Raw genomic sequence first — 16,577 nt, 5'->3', positions numbered from 1 at the left:
TAGATCTTGATAGGATTCAATATGGCTGTTGTGGTGATGACGGCTATTGTTAATTGGTTGCTCCTAATCCGTCTTTTGTCATCTGTGACACGTATCAGATGGCTCAATCGAGACCACCTGGTACAGAGTGAGTAAACAGCAGGATGGGGAGAAGGAGAGAGAGAGAGAGAGAGGAACGAGCCGTGACGTCACACCATGGGGATGCTCATTTGTCTCGTCTCATTATTCTGATAATTCTCGGTTAGAACCTGAGACAGCTTCATTAAAATAAAACGATGGAGCAGACAAATCATTCTTATCTTCAGCGAAACTCGATTGAGCACAAGAAGAGTTCTATTACGTGATGAGGGACCAGTTACGGAGCGCGTTTGCTACGCGGTATGTGTCGTCTAGCTCTGAGTTTATATTCAGGAGATAATGTGGTTCGAGTCTTTATAGCCAGCACTTCTGAAAATGCGTTTATGAGCTTGCATTCGGGAGACAGTGGGTTCGAACCCCATTTTCAGCAGTCCTGAAGACGGTTTTCCGTGGTTTCATACTTTCACATTAGGCAGATGTTGGAGCTATACCTTAATTAAGGCCATGGTCGCTTCCTTCCCACTACTAGTCCTATCCTATCTCATCGTCAGCATAAGACCTGCTTGTGTTGCTGCGACGTGAAAGAAGGTGGAAAAAAATTGAAATACGTTTGTGGTTTTCAGATGTTCATATTAGGCAAATGCCGGACATGTACTTTTATTAAAACCTCTGCTACTAGATACTTAGTCCTTTCTATCCACATTAAATTTCACCGAATCATTCCCCTTTCACCAACCAATCATGATATCTTCATTTTTGACGTACAATAATTACATATTTATGTCCCAGCAATGTATTGCCCAGCTGTATGGCTAAATGGTTATCATGTGGCCTTTAGTAAAAGGGGCCCCAGGTTTGATTCCCGAACACGTTGTGGATTTTAACCTCAATTGGTTACTTCCTCTAACTCGATGGCTTCAGCATCAGAAATGAATTTAGGTAGGGCCCCATCCCCACAGACTTACAGACCGCCTATAGGCTGTCTAGTTGGAAAATACGTGTACCAGACCTCTCCGGTTGCCAGACACCATTATTATAGCAATTCACTCCTCCGTAGAATGTCATGCAATCCAAAAAATAAACGCCAGTTTTCCTTCATGAATTACAGAACTATAACAACTACCTAAAATATAACATCTGAGTTGAAAAAAAGGAAGTAAATATTTTCCTGGTTTTGCTTGCTCTCATTCCGTATAAGTTTTAAGACAGTCCGTGGTGCAGGATTTGGCCTGGAAAGGGATTTGAATAAATTGCTAATATGGCAGGTTCCAGCTTTCTCCTATGTTTACCGAAATCAATAGCTGCAGTCGCTTAAGGGAACCGGGAAGTTCGAAAGGCTCAAAAATGTCAGTTTTCGCTTTTGAGCTTAATAATTCCGCAATATTTCTTGAAGAATGTGTTGTATCAATTATTGTGCTTAATTGATAATCGAGGCGATTAAAATAGGTTTAAACAAAACTCTGTACGCTGAATAACATCAGATGCTATCTACCAGTCAAACATTCTTTCAGGATTTTTCGTAATTCATATGTTTTGAAAATTTGTATACCTTTTTCTCGTAAACTATCACGAAAACCAGCCGGAAGAGGTCGACACAGAAAAAAAGAATTTATGAAGAAACTGTGGACTTCTATAAGCGAAAGTATGAGCTCTCATCCATCTCTGTAATCGGCTTGATGTTAGGTGCTCGAGGAACCATACCTACATTTTTTGTCAACTTCTGCAATACCTTTGGGCTGAATAGATATTTCATCTATAACATCGCGATTACCACACTCAAGAAGTCCATCATGATCTTCAAAAACCATGCTTGCGGACCTCAAATAAATGTTTGACATGCCTCACTCGATTGCCAACACTTAACATCATACGATCACATTATCTACTGTATACAAATCCATTATTGTTGTTAAGGTACTCTTTTCCTTTGGGCAACCTTCAGCTGATGCAGGAAGATCGTATAATAAATAATAAATAGGTCCGCTTGTTGAAGTAAATTTAATCAGATGTCTTGATTATTTCATGGAGGCCAGCTTGAAAAGCACTAAAAATTTTACACAAAATTTTAGTTATCAACTATGATATTAAAGAATCTCAACTCCTGAAAAGAATAGGACAATACGTTTACTTCACCATCTCAAAAAAGGATAAAATATTAGGCATGCAAAGTTTCTTGGGTCTGGTTTGAGTATTTTCTCAGAAAAAGGTACATCAGTTGAGGGAATTTTTTATCAATATTTTAAAAGTTATTTTATAATGTTGTTTCTGACAAACAGTATTAAATATATAAGCTGCATATAGCACATAAATAATGATGAATGTACTCTGAATATATCAAAAGAACATCAAGGGGATACCTTTTTCAGTTTATAAGATATGTAACAAAACATCGGAAGTTACACTTTTTTATCGTTCCACACTTCCCGGTTCCCTTAAGTGCGGCCAGTATCCAGTGTTCGGGATATAATAGGTTCGAATCCCACTGTCGGCAGCGCTGAAGATGGTGCTTTCCCATATTCACACCAGGCAAATGTTGGGGACGTATCTTAATTAAGACCACAGCTACTTCCTTTCCTGTCCCATCGTCGCCACAAGACCTATATGTGTCTGTGCGACGAAAATCAACTTGTAAAAAAATCATCTATATTCTTGTAAGAAGAATTTTATAAACAACGGTGGCAAATTGCTAAAGAACTCCTGTCATTTGTACAATACACAGACACCCGCCTTGCTTATCTAAGCAGTTGGCTGAGATTCAACTCGCAACCTTCAGCATTGGATAAAAGTATTACTCATTTAATCTAGTAAGAAGAGTTAAATTTAATATGTCCGTAAAAAAGGTACAGTGACGACTCGCGATTCTTACAGGTAAAACCCTCGACCCGGTCGGGAATCGGACTCTTGACCCTCTAAACCGAAAGCGAGTGAGCTGACATTCAGCCAAGGATTCGAACACAGATCATTATCTCATTTGTGTACCCTTAAATACCAACTCGTCTGTCAGTATTCGATTTTGCATATCTTAATGAAAATGTTTTCCAACTTGAGGCAAATTAAATAACACCCCTTTGAGTGAGGGTAGTATAATCTGTCCTAATAGGGGACTAAAATGGGTATCAAGGGCTTTCAACTTCGGAGCGTAGATTGGCCTTATGGGGCCCTCAGCTGAGTCCTGGCATTGCTTCCACTTACTTGTGCCAGGCTCCTCACTTGCATCTATCCTATCAGATCTCTCTTGGTCAACACTTGTTCTTTTCCGACCCCGACGGTATTAGTTATCGAGGCCTAGGGAGTCTTTCATTTTCCATGCCCTTCGTGGCCCTTGTCTTTCCTTGGCTGATATATTCATTTTTTTTAATGTCGGACCCCTTTCACTTTTTCCCTCCGATTATTGTTAATAGAGGATGGTTGCCCAGTCGTACTTCCTCTTCAAACAATAATCACCACCATCACCACCACCACCCAGACTAGGAAATGAGCCAAACCCTACAGATCAGTACAAAAATACGTAATTCATCAATCATGAACCACTTTACAGCATAATATTCTCTACCCAAAGTAATTTCAGTGACCATATGTTAAGGTATTACCAGGTGACAGACAGCCCGTGTAATGATTGGCTCCTTGAATGTCATACACATGCACTGAATTTCTATTGCTCTTCTGTATGTGTGATTGTAAATTTGTGGTACTAAGGCAGAATCCGATTTGTCAAAAAATTGAATATGGATCGGCCTCTGCGGTGTAGTGGTTAGTGTGAATAGCTGCCACTCCCGTGTTCGATTCCCGGCACTGCCACAAAGTTTGAAACGTGGTACGAAGTTTTTCCGTGGTTTTCCATTTCTTCTCCAGGAAAATACCAGGATGGTACCTAACTTAAGACCACGGCCGCTTCCTCTCTTTCTCCTTCCAATCTCCCATCCCTTCCACAAGACTCCTGTTCAGCATAACAGGTAAGTCCACCTAGGCGAGGTACTGGTCCTCGTTCCCACTTGTATCCCCAACCCAAAATCTCACGCGCCAGGGCACTGACCTTGAGGTGGTTTAGATGGAATTCCTCGCTGATTCCGAGGGAAAAACCAACCGTGGACGGTAAACGGAGTAAGAAGAAGAAGAATGCCAATATGATAGATTGTGCGACGAAGAGCCTGTTGGCAAACCCTAGTATGATTATGGTGCCATAGAAAATACGCTGTTCCCTAATTAAAGATCCCGATATGTTCAGTACATAGATACTGAGGCAACCTGACGGACACCTCATCTTGACGAGAAAATGGCAAGGAAGAAGAAGATATTTAGGCAACCGAGTGATTTGTTCTCTGAACCTGTTAAATAAATAAAAATTGTTCTTTTTTCCTCATTACGTTCACAAATGTACGCCACTTCAATTCAGAGGTCACTGAAATACAATCTGAATTTTAGCAAGTTTGCCAACTTTTAAAGGTACCTCCTGAAGAATTAAGTTCTTTGACATATCTGGGTCTACCTTAGCACCATCGAACTATCCATCCCCATCTGATCCTGTTGGCAATCACCCTCCTAACATTTCGTCCTTCCAGTACCTCAGTGTAGGAAGATCTTCACCTCACTTCTCTGGGCCTCCCAATCTTCATTTTACTCTGCAAGTTCCAAGGCCATGCATGACTCTCAAATGATTCATTGTTCTTTTCCGACCCCGACGATATTAGTTATCGAGGCCTAGGGAGTCTTTCATTTTCCATGCCCTTCGTGGCCCTTATCTTTCTTTGCCCGATATATTCATTTTTTTACGTGTCGGACCCCTTCCACTTTTTCCCTCTGATTATTGTTAATAGAGAATGGTTGTCCAGTCGTACTTCCTCTTAAAACGGCACGTTCAACTACTTTCACCGCTCGGCATTTTTCGTCCCTCTCAACAGGTTATGGTTGGAATTCACATCTGACCGGTGTATGTTGAAAATACCTCATAAACGGTGGTTGACGATGATTTTTAGATTGAAGTCACTAACACTGTGATTATCATTTTAATGCTATTTGTTCGAGGCGTCTACCTACAGAGAACGTTTGCCCCTAAAAAGAGAATTAAGCCAACGGTACGTGGTGTTTCCAAGCGGTCACCCATCCAAGTATGGGCCATGCCCAATGTTGCTTAACTGCGGTGATCGGACGAGAACCGGTGTATTCAACATGGTATGACCGTTGGCTGTAATTATCATACTCGGACCCATCATTAAAAGCCAGGTTTCACATTGTTTCGGAACGCTTGGTATTAACAGGTATTCTGTTGGTCTTCCAAATCAGAATTCCATTCGCTTTACAAATCCGTTGCAGGATATCATGTGCAGCTCTTACAAATTTGGCAATTACACTTCCCAGATACATTAAGCTATTCACATCTTCAATAATCTCCTGGCTGGGGCATTGGGTGTCATGCACATAAATCTTGAGGACATGACAAAGGTAAGGGTGTATTCTGCCCGAAGGCAGGTCCGAATCTCCGCAGAGGTGTGCCTGAGCCGGAGTTTACGTACGGTAGGGTGACCATTTCCTTTCCGCTCCTCTATTCCCTTACCTCCCACCAACAGCGCGTGGCAACCCATCCAAATCTTGACCACGCCCAATGTTGCTTAACTTCAGAGATCTTAGTACTCATGATCAACTTCAAGAAGACCATAGCACCAGTAGTCAATATTACCAAAGGAGAAATTTTGGTGTCCATATCTTCAAGCAGTCATTTTCTTGTGAACATTTAGGAACTACCTTAGAATTTCCTGAGATGGCGACCCCGGCCTAGAAATCCAAGAATAACGACCGAGAGGATTCGCCGTGCTGACCACACGACACTTCATAATCTGCAGGTCTTGGGGCTGAGCAGTGGTCGCTTGGTAGGCCATGGCCCCTTGGGGCTGTTGAGGCATGGGGGTCTTAGAATTTCCTGATTTAATGTGCATTATTGTGAACCAATTTATTAACAATTTAGAAAAATAAAATGGTGAACTAACCTGTCCTTTCTAACTATTATTAATATATTTCCCTCCTACTCGAGCACTTCATTCCATAAACGTGCACCTTTCACCGCCCAGGGTGCCAGACTCAGGCAGTGTGGCTCTCTCTCCAGCCAGCAAGCGCACGCACCTGTAATTAGAGGACTGGCTTTGCATAATATCGCCCTGTGAACTACGGTGGCGTAAACCACGTGCTAATAAAAAGCTTCTCTAATTAAATTTATGTCACAGGTGTGCATCCCGCATACTGCTTGCGGCGTCCTTGTCCTCAGCCACTGTTTTTAACCCTTTCATTCAAATTGTGCATAAGTGAGAACATATATTTAAATTCTTTGTAATTCTTCAGCTGTGCTGTCAAACAGCCAGAACAGGTGCACCATCGGTCTCTCAGTATCTATGAATTCAGATATAAAAGACTCGTGACCTCTGGGGGATCATTTGTGAACACAATCATAAACAAGGTAGCCATGGCAGCATCAAGGAAACGAGGAAATTATGAGTTATATTTTATGATTGTTTACGATATTTCGCCAACGGTCGTAGCAGTGTTGAAACACCGGATCCCGTGAGATCTCCGAAGTTAAGCAACATTGGGCGTGGTCAAGATTTGGATGGGTTGCCACGCACTGTTGGTGGGGGTAAGGAAATGGAGAAACGGAAAGGATCTGGCCACCCTATCCTACGTAAACTCCGGCTGCGGCACACCTCTGAGGAGCTTCGGACCTGCCCTTGGGCATTAAAGAGATGCACATATTCATATTTGTATTAGGATTAAGACTTTTTTCTCCAAGAGGGATATCAGCTTGCAAATAACAAGTGATCACGAGGGTCTAGAAACAGGAACATAAAATTACTTGTATTGTTTAGTATCACTGTGCATAGTTTAGAAATAAGACTCCGTATCACCTGAAATACAAGTGAATCCTTAATGATGTCCTTACTAGGCTCACTTTTTTTTACATAAATTTTTCTTATGGCTGGCGGTCACCTGAAATTGCAGCCGTTCATGAGCATTCGATTTTCGCAAAGGATCAAGTGGTTTCTCCTTTTCAAATACATATTTAGTCATAATTTTTGCTGAAGAATTTGCATTGTGCACAATTATGGAGATAATGTCTTTTGGTTGTCACTAGTAATCGAAACATAACCTAAGAATACCAGAAGGATGGAGCTAAATTAGGGATGCCAAGAAAGAAAACGCTTGATCCCATTCATTTCCGCATCAGCATAAGTAAGGCAATGAAATATTGTAGTAAGCAAGCAAGATAGGACGTATTTCTACAAGCAGACCCACGTTTGAATATACTACCTCGTGTGAAAGCAGTGATGTTGAAGCAAGGCCAGTCCTAGAAGTGCACAATGATAGAATTGATTTCATGCCAATCCACAGCGATGGCACTCAGGCTGGCCAACGTAAACTGGACAACTGAATAGGTAAATCTCACTGATGATATCAGAAATGTGGCACTTGCTTTTGCTTGAGCAAGGACAACAACTGTTTCAATGTATTCCACAAAGCACAGAACTTAAACATTTTTTTTAAAGTAAACGTCCTTAATATGTCATGTTCTTTTCAGAAATTATGTGGTTTTTTCACCATTACCGTGACTGCACAAATCCCGAGGTAATAAATTTATTATACAACTCCCTTGTAAAAATTCGGCTAGAATACGCATCACTCATTTGGAATCCCAGATATAAACTATATGAAAACAAAGTTTAAAACGAGCAAAACAACGTGAAAAATAACTAATAAGTACTATAAATTTGATTCATATGATAACTTAATGAAAGATCTTGGCTATATGTCCTTAGCCAAAAGAGGAGTAATCTCCTATTTATGTATAAATTGTTCAACAATATTACTGGCAGCATTAACTCCCTCTCTTCAACTTGTCTGTCCCTAATCCATCTACACGCCCAATATATATTACCTTCTACTTATAAATATCAAGAATTCAACAACATAGAAATTCACTAGTGTTAAAGTCAATGAAAATATTCAGTAAATATAGCAATGAGTACAGACTAGATATATTTTCAACTACATACTCTTCCATTGTAAAACAATGTAAACAAACAACAATATCGTCGTCGGATCTCAAGGTTTTGAGTTGGTCTCTTTAGATTGTGACTCACTTTCCAAATTCATCTTTGATTTCCTTTACCACCTGTTGTACATAAACAATGAAAAGAAGGGGAAGAACAAAATTCATACTTGCCTCACTGCTTCTTCTTTTGTAAATCCTTCGATTCTTATCACTGAAGAGTGATTTTAGACAGACTGTAGATAATTCTTCGATCTCACTTTCTGATCTCGATCACCTTCAGAATATCAAATAGCTTTTCATAGGAGAAAATATAATTTTAAGTTGATATTTGTTTTCATTTAATATGATAGTATAAGTGATTCACATCATTAGTTTCATACCTGTCTGAAGCACAATAAATAAATTACTGACAATTTTGAACTGCAGACATTATATAAGCACGGGTCAGGGTCACCAGCGTTGATGTAATGAACAATCTGGAGTACGTTATCACATATCTTCGAGGATATATGTGTTCTCACTTACAAATGTTTAAAAATGTTAAATTACATTAACATGATTATGTAATGGTCATAATGATACCTGCTTTCGGTGAATGCGTTGTTTTAATCATCATTTCACCAGCACGGTACACAATATTCGTGTTAAGCTTTCAATGTTTCCTACACTTTATTAATTTCTTCTCTCTATGGGTTAGCCCATTTTTGTATTCTGTTGACAAAGGCTCTCAAATTAAAGACTAATATTTCCACCCAGTGCATTTCCTCTAAATCAGTGGTTCTCAGACTTTTAGTGGGGTACGCGAACAGCTTTCATGGAGAAAAATGAAGAATAATTAAAATATGGAAATAAATGAGAAGAAATTTTGCGTGAAAGTCTTACCTAGACTGCTACACATAAGAAAACTGTGACACACCATGCAGGCATACCCATCTCATTAAAATATTGATGGTTCAAAAAATGTAATTCCAGAATTAAAATGGAAACTTTTCCAAAGTATTTATTAATTTGATATTTATGCCAAAATGTAGTATTTTGTGAAACTTTCACACAAACCGGCCATTCTGTGTTGCTTTATTGTCATTGTATTATACTTGATACACACACAACTTTTAAATGTGATGTGTTATAAAAATGCATTTAACTTCACAATCTCGTCTTATTTACGATGTGTATTTAAAACAATTGTTTATAATCAATTTAAAATGCCTTCACAATTGTCCAGGTACTCATCTTCTTAAAGCTAGCACTTAGGGATTTTTTGTGGAGGTACATTGAACGTTTAGCCGTGAATGATAGGCACATTCTCGTAATAGTTTGAGAACCTCTGCTCTAGTCCACTGCTTTGTTATTATGTAGTGAGAGTAGCATACATGGTAGGGGTTCTAATAGGCCAAGCGCCTAATGCATATGCAAATCTCAAAGCGGCCTGTCTTCTACAATTAATCCAGTAAATTAGAAAGAGTAATATTAAGACATTTAGGACTCTCTGGCTGAGTGCGAGGTGATTTCACTTGTCAGTGAGCTGCCAAAATGATGAGCTGGGACAATTTGATGAGATGATTGATTGTTTTTGGGATGATTCAAGTTCATAACACAGGGTGGTCACAAACAACATGAACAGGGTATGTGAGCGTTAGAGAGTTGGTCTTAATGATAAATAATTTCAAAGGAATAATTCGATTTCTTGTACCATTGTCAGTTTATCAGCTGCTGAAGTTAGCCAATTAGATCGCTTCGCGGGTGAATTCAAATGGGCTTTGCGAGGCTGTAGTTTAAGACCGGATTGAGAACAGCAATCGAGGAATAAAACTTCGCCAGGGAAGGTGCTTGAATACAGACCTCCGAGCTAACAAGATAGCGCCATAGCAACTACGCTACGATGACAATCCTGCAAGATATCGAATTATTTCTTTGAAATTATTTATCAGCATGACCAACCCTCTAATGCTCACATACCAGGTTCATGTTCTTCCCGACAATACTGTATAGGTTACAATGCAAACTTTCTGAAGCGAAGAACAAGTATATTCTAGTGCTGCTATGAGATTTGCATAAACATTAGGGGCTCCGCCTGTTAAAACCCCTGCGATGTATGCTACTCTCACTACATAACGGAAGAGTTGATTGGAGGAAACATCCTACTATTCAAATTAATGTTGCATTCTAACCTATTACTACCTAACCATACAACCTCCAATACGGGAAAATGAATGTTTTATAACTGTAAATTAATAGTCTCCCTGAAGAAATTACAGTGTTTGCCTTCTTCTAATATTTTGAAATTTGTTCCAAAATGTAGGACATTTTTGAGAAAGACAAAACAAAGTATTGTTGCACCTACTGTTAAAGTAAATTAATAGTTCTTATTGCAAACGAGGGCTGATAAATCACAAAATATAAATTACATCTATTTTCATTCGTTTAGGGACTGTAATTTTCTCCTGAAGTTCCCGACTGCCAGAGTCTTCAGCTCATTAGGAGTGGTATTTAATCCAGTCAGGAGTGTGTTATCATCATTTGTTTTTGCTAGTTGCTTTACGTCGCACCGACACATATAGGTCTTATGGCGACGATGGGATAGGAAAGGCGTGTGAAGGAAGGGGTCGTGACCTAAATTAAGGTGCAGCCCCTGAATTTGTCTGGTGTAAAAATTGGAAACCGCGGATAACCATCCTCAGGGCTACCAACAGTGTGGTTCGAACCCTGGATTCAAGCTCAGAGCTGCGTGCCCCTAACCGCACGGCCAACTCGCCCGGTGTCATCGAGCCTTGTCACTGCAATCGTTCTCCTCTCAATCCTGCTGCTCTCTTCACTCACTTGTAGTCATTATATCCCATCAAGTCTTCCTTTGTCTTCTTCTTCTTCTCCTTCCTTTCTTTCCTAGCATTCTTTCCTTCATAGACGTTTACTAATAAGTCGTTATGTCTCAAGATATGACCTACAAGTTTAAACCTTCTTTCCATATCCTTTATCAGTCTCCGTTGCTCATGGACTTCCTTTAGAACATATCCCATCGTCTCTTTTCTTAGTCCAACGTGTCTTCGTTATTTTTCTCCAAACCGATATTTCACTTGCTTCCAATGAATCTCCTTCCTTTGTATCGATAGTCCAGCTCTTACATTAATGAAATAGTACATTCCAGACAATGGATTTTACAAAAGGCTTTCTTGTTTCTAAACTTATATAGTAAAAGATCTCTTATTTTGAAAGATCTGTTTAGCAAGGGTTATTATTCTATTAATTTCCTTGGGAGATTTAATGTCTTCAGTTATAATACTTCCTAAGTAACAGAAATGTAACACTTGTTCTACTTTGCAATTTCCTATTCTTATGTTTGTATTACTATCCTGCCATCTTTGCTCACAACTAAAATTGATTTTCATTTTTACTATTGATATTTGATTTGCAATGTTTCAATGAACAAAACAAAACATTCAACGTTCTATTTAATTCAATAATAATGTTATTGGCTTTACCTTCCAATAACTACTTTTACGGTCTTGGGAGACGTCGATGTGCCGGAGTTTAGTCCCGTAGTAGTTCTTTTACGTGCCAATAAATCTGCAGACACGAACCTGGCGTATTTGAACACCTTCAAATACCACCGGACTGAGCCAGGATCGAACCTGCCAAGATGGGGTCAGAACGACAGCGCCTCAACCGTCCGAGCCACTCAGCCCGGGTCTGTTTAATTCCTTCTCATAATCTGCTACTGTGGACATGGCGTCAGCAAATCTAATACAGTGGATTCTTGTCCCGGTTATCATTATTCCCTTAGTCCTTCCCTTCTTCAATGAACAAGCTGAAAAGTTATGGTGACAGTGGACAACCCTGCCTGACCCCGTTTTTAATTCGTGTACGTCCATTCACCAGTACGTTTGTTCATTGGTTGTTTTAAATTAATTTAATGCTCCAAAATATGTAATCAGTGGACAGGTATCAAGTATAAGAGCCAGTAACTTCTTAGGAAAAAACTTCCATTGAGAAGGCCACGTGTTTGAAAGAAAACAAAATAAATATTGCTTTGAACCTACCAGATTGCCAGCATCGATATAATCCATGTCATTCGTCTGAAGTCACGTTGAACCACTAAAAGTGAGAGAGACCTCATCACTCGAGCCAGCGTTCCGTTCAAGAAACACGTCGTGGCGACCTGTTCCCTTCGCATAAAAGCTTCAGAGGGGAAATAGAGTTATTAGAATTTTGACATTCTATTATTACTTTACCCTCAGTTCCAACAATACGACTCATTGTTCTTCCAGGATAGCAGTTTACTGAGAGATATGGAACTTAGCTGAACGACAAAAACGTCGCAGTAAGAATTCAGCTGTAGTTTTTGCTTTTGATTAAGACTGAAAATTAGCAATCCATTATCTTATGTTTACTGGATGTTTAGGAGATGAATCCAAATATATATGTTCAGACTGCTTACTGGTAGGAGCCTGAATACATACTGCTGTGTCAAAACTGAATTTTGTCAATGCTCTTACTATTCGCTATTTCCCTTTAAGGACTGGTCACACTTTCCTATCACTTATTGATATCCAGACCATCAGAACAATTTTTGTTGAGTTCATTTTCATATGAGTGTGTGTAAAGGAAAATTAAACTTAATGCATGATACTCTAAAAGTGAGTAAACATGTCATGCAAACATGCATTCCTACAGTACGATACACTGCATAGTGAATGTGATGGGAATATTCCGTATAATATCCCTTTTCTTCTTTCGGAGAAATTGCCAGTGCTATGTACCGTTGCGTACCGCCACTCAAAGCACTGTACTTGCAAATAAGCCCATTAGGGCTATGAAATGTCGTATGGCTTTTAGTGCCGGGATAGCCCAGGACGGGTTCGGCTCGCCAGGTGCAGGTCTTTCTATTTGACGCCCGTAGGTGACATGCGCGTCGTGATGAGGATGAAATGATGATGAAGACAACCCATACACCCAGCCCCCGTGCCATTGGAATTAACCAATTAAGGTTAAAATCCCCGTTCCGGCCGGGAATCGAACCCGGGACCCTCTGAACCGAAGGCCAATAGGCTGACCGTTCAGCCAACAGTCGGACATTAGGGCTATGCAAAGTACTCACACAAACTTAAAGGTATTGTAATGTATGTCACAAAAGCCTCAAGATTAATCATTAAATACTACTTGAGCTACAAACATCAAATTTTCGACTTTATTTTTCTCTTTTGTTTTGTTTTGTTTTTGTTTTTGGTTTGGTTTTGCTTTTTGTTTTGTTTTGTTTTGTTTTGTTTTGTTTTGTTTTGTTTTGTTTTGTAATAGGACGTAATTTTGACGTCACGGCTTAAAATAAATCTTGCTTGTGCGCTTTTGTTACGTTTCTACAGACAGCATGCGTTCGATAACTTTATTGGAGTTTCTGTAAACTGCTTTTCTGCGAAATGCCGTTAATACCAACGTAGCAACAAATAACTAGCAAATAGCTAAGCGTTATAGTTAATCTGGGGTTAATGAACGTTTAAATGTAATTAGTTTCGTCATTTTCAAATAATTTGAAAAACATAAACACTTGTTCTGTGTTGCCGGGTAAGCGAGTGCATAGTTAGCAGGAGCAAGAAGTCCACATAGTTCACAAGTTAGAGAATTGAAACTAATAAAACAACTAATTATTTTGTTCCGGTGCTCAATAACAGAAAGCATGTCGATTATTTTGAAGTATATCCTGAACCTGTGAACAGTGAGTCAATTGAATGTGAAGAAAAGATCGATATATTTACTGCAGTACAAGAGGGAAACAGTTCTTACCATGATGGGCACGATTGTTGGACATTAAATCAGAAACATTTAATTTTTCTAGAGAAACAAGGGACTTTATGTGAATGCCAGGTTGTAAGGTGTGCCAAGATTTTACAAGTTTAGGACCAGAAAAACAAATGGAATTGAACATTACTTCAGAGTGGGGCAGTAGTAAAATCAGTACCTTTGGAAGGGAAAGTATCTGGATATCAACAAAGTGTTAGATTCAGTTTGTGAAGAAGATCGGATGAGTAGCGCCACCTTTTCTCTTACAATATATAATAATAATAATAATATCGTCTCAGGTACCGTCTACCGTAGTAATTTCAATTTGACACTATGTAGGACGCCAACGTGTCCTTTTAGATGGTCCGGCAGAACTGTGGCTGAGTTGTAATTAATTTTGTCCTGTGAGCACCGAATATGTTGCTATATTTGCCTTAAAAGTATCATTTTATTTGGGCTCGCTTGTATCTACACAGTGGCCTCGAGCACGCACCGCTCGCCTGCCGATACTCGTGTCCCTTCAGCGGACTGGCACGCACGCATTCTCGTGCCTCAGCATAAAGTGGATGAACGGAAAAGGCAATGCTGCCCTAGTAACGTTATTTAGCAATTTAGTGTCTTAACAGATTTCCATTAGCTCGTTACAACTCTGCTCTGGAGATGTTGGCTAACACACGCACAACTGAACTGCTCCTCAGACTTGATTTTGAGTGACACAGTCCAGTGGGACAAGCGAATAGCGTTAGGCAATAAGGTGGAAAACACTGGTGTGCGGTGATAAAGTTCGTTAAACCAGATGCAAAATCATTAAGCAAACACAACCTCACCACATTACCATCTCCAAATTGGTATTCACGCCACTATCATAACAGAACCTACCAAGCTCGATAGCTGCAGTCGCTTAACTGTGACCAGTACTCAGTATTCGGGAGATAGTGGATTTGAACCCCACTGTCGGCAGCCCTGATGATCGTTTTCCGTGGTTTCCAATTTTCACACGAGGAAAAAGCTGGGGCTGTACCTTAATTAAGGCCACGGCCACTTCCTTGCAACTGTTAACCCTTTCCTCCCATCGTCGTCATAAGACCTATCTGTGTCGGTGCGACGTAAAGCAACTTGTAAAAAAATATATAACCGAATTCGATTCCCGCGGCAGGGTCGCGAATTTTAACCGTCATTGGTTAATTTTTCTGGTAGGAAGGCTAGGAGTATGTGTCGTCTTCATCGTCATTTCATCCTCATCACGACGTGCAGGTCGCTTACGGGAGTCAAATCTTACGACCTGCACCTGGCGAGAAGAATGTGTCCTCAGAAACTCACAGCACTCAAAGCCATACGCCATTTCATTAAATTTTTGCATCACCTAAATTGATTGAGCAAACGTTAGCAGGTATTTAACAGTAGAGTGACGACCGACAGGGTAAAATATTCCTGAGGACGAATAACACTATTATATTCACAACAAATGCCACAGAGCTCACAAAAATCCACCTATAACAAAAGAAGAACACTGAAAAATTCACAACCACTACCATCAGTACAGGCAAACCCAAACGTAGGCTCTACACAGCAACAAAATACAAAATTCTTGTATTTCGCGCTTGGCCCCGTGATCATGCTTGGCAACATAAATATCTCTCCGCGTGTGAGTCAATGAATAGATGTCAATAACTGGATATGCCGTAACCAGAAATAAAATACATACTTTTTTTACAATTGATTTCAAAACATGTTTCTATTTTTACTAGCGAGACGATGTGCAAAAGACTACACTGTTAACATTTTGATATTTTTTGTAGCCTCGTGTGTGTGGAGCTGAAGTTCTAGAGTGTTACTGCGCGACCTAGCCTTACCCTGGCTACCTGGTCTGTCGTTATAAAACACTGTGAAGCTGAAGGTAGGCTCACAGCCCACCACTTGAGGACAAAGTGGCAAATGTCAATTGTTTAAAGAGATTGATTGATTGATTGATTGATTGATTGATTGATTGATTGATTGATTGATTGATTGATTGATTGATTGATTGATTGATTGATTGATTGATTGATTGATTGATTGATTGATTGATTGATTGATTGATTGATTGATTGATTGATTGATTGATTGATTGATTGATTGATTGATTGATTGATTGATTGATTGATTGATTGATTGATTGATTGATTGATTGATTGATTGATTGATTGATTGATTGATTGATTGATTGATTGATTGATTGATTGATTGATTGATTGATTGATTGATTGATTGATTGATTGATTGATTGATTGATTGATTGATTGATTGATTGATTGATTGATTGATTGATTGATTGATTGATTGATTGATTGATTGATTGATTGATTTAAGGTATTGTAAATGTATATATGTATATATATATATATATAACGGTCTCTAGATTTCGTTTGAGCTTGGTTATTATTTTAGGAAATTAGTGTTATTTATTTTAGGTGTATTTGTTGTATATTATGTTTTATTGAATCATCTTTAATTGGGAAAATAACCTGTTGTTGGTAAATAAATCTCTCTATCTATCTATCAATAAAGCGCATGCGTCAATACAGCAACCCAAATACAGCTAGGGTAGCACTCCTTCGCCCCTGATAAGAAACGCAGCTTGCTTTGAGAGATGAACTCCTGTTGACCAGGTGGATCGTTGAAAGAGGTGTACTTAACTTGATTTTGTCGTTTG

General features: G+C 39.3%; 1 protein-coding gene and 1 non-coding gene across 2 annotated transcripts in view; one reads left to right on the top strand and one right to left on the bottom strand.

The window, feature by feature from the left end:
- The window catches only part of LOC136886748 (uncharacterized), a 595,319-nt gene that overhangs the window by 307,332 nt on the left and 271,410 nt on the right, over nt 1-16,577 (top strand). The window lies entirely within an intron of this gene.
- Nucleotides 5,143-5,261, bottom strand: LOC136886920 (5S ribosomal RNA). Its single transcript, XR_010861883.1, has one exon. It is a non-coding gene; the product is annotated as a 5S ribosomal RNA (ribosomal RNA).

The sequence above is a fragment of the Anabrus simplex genome, chromosome X (assembly GCF_040414725.1).
Source record: "Anabrus simplex isolate iqAnaSimp1 chromosome X, ASM4041472v1, whole genome shotgun sequence".
In the NCBI taxonomy this organism is placed as follows: Eukaryota; Metazoa; Arthropoda; class Insecta; order Orthoptera; family Tettigoniidae; genus Anabrus; species Anabrus simplex.
This window is presented reverse-complemented; position numbering and strand designations above follow the sequence as displayed.